The sequence below is a fragment of the Labrus bergylta genome, chromosome 12 (genome assembly GCF_963930695.1).
Source record: "Labrus bergylta chromosome 12, fLabBer1.1, whole genome shotgun sequence".
Taxonomy (NCBI): domain Eukaryota; kingdom Metazoa; phylum Chordata; class Actinopteri; order Labriformes; family Labridae; genus Labrus; species Labrus bergylta.
In genome coordinates this window covers 23,419,309-23,427,273 of record NC_089206.1, presented here as the reverse complement: position 1 = coordinate 23,427,273, position 7,965 = coordinate 23,419,309, and the positions used below count along the sequence as shown (strand labels likewise).

The following is a 7,965-nucleotide window of genomic DNA, read 5'->3' as shown; positions in this document are numbered from 1 at the left end:
TCACATCCTGTGCCTGGCTGAAAACAGCTTTTTAAGCTGAGTGAAAATGAGTTTGTTGCAGGTCCTGCCATGGTTTATACAGGCAACATGACTGGTTTTAAGTTCAAAGGGGCTGCCAACAAGGTTCACATTACAAAACTAACTAACAAAGAATGCATACCATTTTCAGAAGGGATGCAATGGTTAACATTTTGAAACAGCCAACAGTAGGGTAGGGTTAGGGTTAGTCTATTTAATAAGTAACGGTGTGTTTTTAGGTAAATTAAAATGTGGTTATCATGGTTTAAATTTAGGTTGGACCAGGTCTTTGCGAAACTCCATGGGCCCCCTCCATGCAGCTTGGCCCCAGAAAGCGTTCCCCCTTTCGTCCCCCTTTTGGGCGCCCTGAAATATAGACACAACTTAATTGATCACAGGTTATCCAAATCAAGCGAGCAAAGAAATATTAGATTTCCATCGTAAGGTTTGCTAGAAAACATTTCACAATATTGGTTATGATTTAGTATCAAAACTCCTGCTAATTAGCTGTGTAAGTCCTGAGGTTTTTTTTCCATCCATTGCTCTCCACAACTAACCTTGGCAAACTTTTCACGCTGCAACAATTTCTTATATCAAAATTTGACTTTAATGAAGCAGGGAAATTTGAAATGGCTTCTTTTGCAACAAGTAATTACATCTTAAATGGCATTGCATTTTTCTTGAAATCTCAGCTTTCCCTTTTAGAATACAAAGCATAGATAGATAGATAGATAGATAGATAGATAGATAGATTTCAACAACACTTTCCTACAGCGCCCTGTGCGAAACCAATCACGTCTAAAACTCACCAATTAAAACCTTGGGAGTTGTGGGACTGTGCTCATTACCGTGCAAAGTTTTGGAACCAAACAGAGACCATATTCATCAAACAAAAGTTTACAATGTTGTTTCTGCAGCGCCTGTGTAATTTATCACGTTTAGGGAAGCTGTCACCGGTTAAGTGGATTGCCAGTAATTGTGGCTGGCCCACCTCTAAGCAGACGACCAAAGCAGCTCATCAGGGACAGCCTGGTGAAATGGAGGGGAGCGATCTCTTTATCCCTGGGCAGAGAATTGAAGGTGGCAATCTCTCTTTCTCTTTACTTGCCTGTCTTTTCCTGTGCACTGTTTTTCTTTATTCTCCAGCTCCCTGCTTAATGTCTGACAGCTCTCTGCCCCATAAATGTAAAACAGATGAATCACTATGGATTACTTTGTTTTTGAAATTCTCAAAAAGAGTCACTAAATGCGTTATTAACCTTTTGTGCTACTAAAGATACATTCTGTCTTTACCTTTCTCAGAGAAGAGGAACTAATTTCACTGAATAAGTAAATGAGCTTCTTCTCAAAATGGCTTTGTTTTGCTTCTATAAGCCAGGCTTTGTTGACATGAGGAGCAGAAATGTGATTTCTGACATTTCATCTCAAGTCTCTGAGCTCTTTGTTGTCTGCGCTTTCACACAGACTCGGCATGTTTGCATAATTTTGAGGAAAATTAAGAATCCAAAGCACGTTGATCTCTTCACACAGCAGCAGGCTCTCAGACAGGCAACCGCAGCGCTTGATTTGTCCTGAACAAGCCCTTTGATGAGGGGCGCCTGGGTGCCTGTATTAAAACAAACACAGATACAGAGCTTCACTCAGGCCTGCTTCAATGGCTATTAATTCAATTTTCAACTTGCTTGTGAAGCAGCAAAAATGTAAAAACACTGTAAAAAAAAAAACAATGTGAAGTTTGCTTAACAATTTATCATACTGTTATATTGAGGCAAAGGGTCCAATGACAGTAACCCAGGGAGTTTTCTCTAGGAACTAAACAAGGTCTACACATTTGAAACCCAACTTAAACCATTTTTCAACTGTCCCAAATTCACTTATTACATGATTGTTTGCACCATTCCTCCAAAGACTTTTTCCAGTCGTTGATGAAATCTCGTTGACCCAAAGAGGTAATTTCAACCCCTTTTCATCTTCATGTAAAAATCATGAATACAGCACTTTCTGGGCTGTGGGATGTGGTCAAGAAGGTTCAGAGGACAGTTTTTAAAATTCTCCACAGACTAAGAAAAAAGAAGACCAATGCATGCGCATTGACCAATGCTATACAGCTCTGATTACCTGGACAGAAAAGACGCCGGGTTGTTTTGTTATTTGATACCTGTTATCACAGAAAAGTTGGTTACTGATGGTGGGGAGAATCAGACTTAAATTGAGGCAGCTGTGAGTTTGAAACCAGGTCCACTACTACTGTGTCTTTCGTTGGTCACTGTGAGTCAATGATCAGTTTTACAATCATTTGAGGAGCTTAATCAATGAGATGCATCTTCAAAATATTTGTGTGAGAATGTGTGATGAAGCTACAGAAGCTGATCTTTCAGTTGAAATCTGGTTTAATCAAAGTCTTCAAGTAGTCATTAAAAAAGTATTTTTAACCAGTTTGAACATATTTTAGAAGGTGGCCATAATTTTCATTGAAACATCTTTTCAAAGGAAAAATGCTCGCTGGTAATGTAAGTGTCTGATCCAAAATAGACTTGACAAATCTAGTGATAAAAACTGAAACTAAAACCGGTACTGAACCAGTCCATACCATGTCCCTTTAATACAGTTAAAGTTAAAGCTGAGTTGAAAATTTCAAATTTTCTGCCGAACAAGGGATAATGTGATTTTTTAATGATTATTTCTCGTGAAAACAGGACATTACCCACAATGCACAATTTCAAACACTGGTTCTTTTATTTCCCATAATTCACCTCAGTATAGCAACACTTTGGCCCTCTCTGCCTGGACTGTAAGCTAAATGCTCCCCCTTGTATACTGTCTGGTGTGCCAGTTTCAATATGTTTTTGGATTTTAACATCCTTTGAATGGAAACAAAGCCTGAGTCATGTGATTATGTGCAGTATGTCACATTTCCTTTTTATTTTAGGATGCAACTTCAGACTGCTTGCTACATAGGATGTAGGCAGACACAATTGAGTGCCAATTGCAATGTGCATTTTGAAAAAGTGAGCCAACAAAACAAGCTAGCGTGAGAACTGAAAACAGCTGTCAGGACATCAAGCCTCTGCCAGGTGGAACACGAAGAGAAAAATAAAGTATGTTTAGACTCTGTGCAGAGAATTTGAATTGCAGAGTCTGTCGGTGTGCTTTGCAGAGAAAGTGTGAGGTGGTAATACCTGACTGCGGCTCTCTAAAGTGATTTAATTCCCCGATGTCATTACGCTGGCATTGAGGGTTGATTTGCTTTGTAGTGTTTTGTTCTAGCTCAGAGAACAGTTTGTTCATCAGCCTCTCTGCAGCCAGTTTTAACAGAAAGCTTTGTTTTCTTTGGGTTTGTCGGCGTGCATGTATGTGTATGTGTGTGTGTTGCTAACACAAGTTCGAGATCTGAGCAAACTTCACAGAAAGACAAAGAAACAGACTTTCTGCAGACCTCATTTCTTTTGTCATCTCTACTATATCATAAGACTCCCCTTCAGCAGTCCGTGATGTCTGCATGCGCTGACTATCACACTCAATAATGATCTAAATTATTTCTGTTATGATGAAAAAAAAAAATCCATAGAAAGAGAGGTGAAGGTTGTAAAATAATTTAGGCTTCACATAAAAGTCCCATTGCAGTTTTATCTTAAAATTGCTCTCCACTTGAAGATAAAAAAAGAGAGCTAGATATGTGCTCACATATAGTGCCCTCTCTAGATCACACAGATAGAGAGACGAGGGCTGGCTCTCAGTGGACCCAATATAGTTTGATTTACCTGCGGCCGTTTTAAAAGGGGAGCACAATATTCCCCCTAATGTGAATTGAAAAGCACTGGAGGAGAAAATCATTTCATCACTCTATCTGTGATGGTGTCAGCAGAGGGAGCGCGGATTGACTAATATGTGTGTGTGTGTGTGTGTGTGCATGTCTGTGTGTGGCAGACAGTCGTTTCGGTGGATCCACAGAGGATAAATGATTACCTCTGTTAAGATGGAGCTTTGAGCTGAACAGACTGTGTGATGCTGCGATATTGAAGGCCCGGTGTGAATCCTATCGACCACATTGCATCATCACCCACTCAGGCTACCTTCATATAGACCTGTTAGCTGCACAGTGCGTGCAACTCTGTCTTCATATTGAGTTCTACTTTCTAGTGCACAACTAAAGTTTTCAGAGCTTTAAAGACTTTGCTTTTTTCAGGATTTGAGTCCCCCTAATCATTCTTGTGGATTTTAAGAGCGAATAAATGTTTTTGCCCCATCATTTGTATACTTTAAAGGCCATATTTCTACTTGGTGCAACTACATTCCTAGCACCAAATAAAAAAAAACCTGGTAAATGAAGGGTTAAGCCGGTGTTGGGCCTCAGCCATGTGTGTGCAACAAAGGACTCAGGCCTGTATCACAGTTCTCAAGCCTGACTAGAGAATTTTGGAGGGAACTAAACAAAGGGGTTTTAGCCCAGCAACCCCCCCAACAGAAACTAACAAATAGGTGTGAAAAGTGGGGGGGGGGGGGTGTCTGAATTCTCTATCCTCATTGGAGGAGGCCTGAGGTAAACCCACAGGCAGCTCCTGTCTTTAAAAGCAATCGCCAGGCATTGCTTCCTGCTCTTCAAGTGTGGTCTGCCGACACCAGAGGATACCCTCTCCAACAAGATGGACTCCAGCATTCGAGACAAAGCCTTTCCTCCTCTTGACTTACATAGGTTAAACTCCAGAGCTGAGGTTGCTCAGTATAGGTAGCTCTTCACATGCTGAATTTAATCATCAGAGGATTCAGCTGACTACTTCCACGGCATATTTTTAGGAGTTTTGGGCGCAATCAGATGCTATCAGGTTCAAGCAAAAAGAAGAGTTTCTTTCCTTTGAGTTTTCGTAAGATGTCAGTGAACGCAACTGGACAGGAGCGCTGAAGGAAGCCCACTGATCCCTGAATCCACAAGGACACATAAAGAACTCGGCTCCTGCAACCAGAAGACCCTATAGAGCAGCGCTCTGGTCGAAGATCTGAATCCCGCTACCCTCCTCCTACATCTGCCACGAAGGAAACCTGCCTGAATCTGTTGATTTAACATTCAACAGAGTGACGATCTAACCAACTTTGCAACGATCACCAGGAGTTACCCCAAGTAAGAGCTTTGGTCTGGGCAGAAATTGTTTCAGAAATAGTTATGTTTCTTTTATAACCACTGATAATTATGCATCATCGTTGACGACACGTCACATTCTGTATATTATCTGTTGTAAGCTACTGCATTTGTTTTATTGTAATGGACTGCTGTGTTCGCCTATATATGTAATGCTATGCTAGTTTACCTTCAGTCAACGGCCTTCACGATCAGAAAGACCAGCGTACCCGCCGTTGAATCAAAGTTCGGCCACTGGCTTTCTGGTGTTTAAGTAACAGTTACTGAACTCAGCTCAGAGAGCTCAAACTATTTCAAAAGGTAGCCACACGGCTTCCTTTGTTGTCCACCATTTTTGTTACCATGTGACGAAGCCACATGGTGCATTGTCTCTCTCCACCATCTTGTTCTCTCTCTCTCTCTCTCTCTCTCTCTCTCTCTCTCATCTACATACACACTTATCTACACACACACACACATTTACACCTCATCCACAAGCCTTGCTTGATAATGTTTGTTGCTTAGATTACTTTATGATAGTTATTTGTTTGATTAAGTTCATTGATGTTGCTTTGTTTAAATAAATTCTGTTATAATTTAAGAGAGCAGTTGTTTGTGATTAGTGGTGTATTTGCATTGTGATATAAGCTGGGTGCGAAGGCTTTGTGTACGGATTTCACGCCTTCAATTTATTAAAAAGTTATTAATTATTAATAATATTAGTAATTAAATAACTAATTTGAGACTGATTTGAGTGATATTTTGGTTATATTTACCTGATTACAGGTTGGTGCCCCAAAATGAGATTAAACGTAGTTTAATGATATTTTATTTATATTATTAATAATTATTAAAGAATATAACCAAAGTTGACTTGATACAACCCCAACACCGGCGTACACTACAATTATGCAGAATTTGTGGCAGAATACTAAAAGCAACTGCAACTATTTTACCCCCTTGCCCCAAGTGAAGGAGTTTTAGTATCTCGGGGTCTTGTTCACAAGTGAGGGTAAGATGGACTGTGGGATTGGCAGGCAGATGGGCTCAGCATTGGCAGTGATACGGGCGTTGTTCATAACCGTTGTGGTGCTGAGTTTGATGGCCAAGCTCTCGATTTACCAGTCGATCTTCATCCCAACCCTCACCTGTGGTCATTAGCTTTGGGTAGTGAGGATACGAATAAGATTGCGGACACAAGCAGCTGAAATTTACACATTTAGCTGAAAAGTGTTGTGATAAACATCTTATTGTGAGACCTTACAAGAAAAAAACAAGGCATGAGGAGCTTGTAATAAGTCAAAATAAATCTGACAATGGGGCAGTGTCTTGAAATAAGTTATCACATTTCATTTTAAGAAAGGACTTATCATGTAAATACTCTCCAGTCTGTCAATTAAATGTTCTTTTACTTGACAAAATTGACAAGATATCATAAAATAGAGCAGAAAATTCAACATCCTAATAACCCTTTGCTAACAGAAAGCAGTATAGGCAGTAGAGTGAACTCAGTAATATCTGCTGCAGATGTAGGATGGAGAACACCTTGTAGTCCATATCTTTAGTCTGCACTCTCGTCTCCTCAGGCTGTGCCTCAGGGAACGATCATTTCAAAAGGGCAGTGACCAAACAAGATACTGTATGTATCTCTCCGCTGATGTTACTATAGCAACCCAGCCTCCTGTAGAATGTGTGCTGGTGCATCTCGACGTCTCTGTAGGATTGCATACTATGATTTGTGACTTTTTATTTGCGTTTATGCAATTTGTGCGATTACATACTGTATGTATTCATTTATTGTATGAGCGTGCATGTGTGTGGTTAGTGTTTGTGTGTGTGCAGCTGAGAGTGAAGTTGTGTTCTGGCCTTTTGTTTGACATCACTAAAGGTTTCTGTTACTACCACACTGGCCTGAGAGAACATTGTTATATCATTTGAAAGCGCCCATTATGCTTCCCATGTTGTTGCTTTGTTGTGGAAGTTTATGTAGACAGAACTGTGAAGCCCCAGTGGCCTAATGGATAAGGCACTGGCCTCCTAAGCCAGGGGTTGTGGGTTCAAGTCCCATCTGGGGTGGTTTACAGCAGAGTGGTGCAGCAGAAGCATGCTGGGCCCAGAGGTCAATGGCTCAAAACTATCCTCTGCTGAAACACTTTTCCTGCCAGCTGTGCAATTGTTTTCCCTCACAGACCAGTGTCATTCTGTATGCAACATCTGTGTAATCAGAAAGCTGTGAAACAGTGAATATAAAAGCAGTGGTTCTAATCCAAACACAAGTATCACTGGTGGTAAAAAAAAAACTGGTTTTGTTTCCTGCAATAATTCCCTGATACGTCAATGTCTGAATTTCCTTGTCATAAAAAGATGTATTTAATTTCAAGCCTGCCGACTGATCATGTTAGATACATGCATACCTTTCAGCTCCACTGGCTCTCATATTTGAAAAAGCGACAGGTGGATAGGAACAGAACCAGACGGGGGATGTTGGATGAAGACGTGAGAGAGGAGAGAGGTGACATTTGTGTATATGTGTGAATTATCTCTGCTGTAATTGCTTTCTCACTTGTGCATGTAGAACATGTTTCTCGGTGCTGCACTTGGTTTATAAAGTCATCCATCATTGTCCTGTGTCATCACGCACTTTGTGGCACATATTAAACTTCAAAATGAGGCAGTGTGGAAGATAGATGCACATTTTATTCTGATGTCTACAATTTTTTCTCCTTTGTGTGTCAGGATGGTAGCCCGATTGTGTGTGCTGTCAGCATTGGTCTCTTTGCAGTCACACTGTTGTGGTTCAGCTCTGTTTTGAATATCTGCAGAGTGAGAAGAAG

The 7,965-nt window shown here is 40.6% G+C and overlaps 1 non-coding gene across 1 annotated transcript; it reads left to right on the top strand.

The window, feature by feature from the left end:
- Positions 1–7,134: 7,134 nt before the first annotated feature.
- trnar-ccu (transfer RNA arginine (anticodon CCU)) lies at positions 7,135–7,207 on the top strand. Its single transcript has one exon. It is a non-coding gene; the product is annotated as a tRNA-Arg (tRNA).
- The last annotated feature ends 758 nt before the right edge of the window (positions 7,208–7,965 follow it).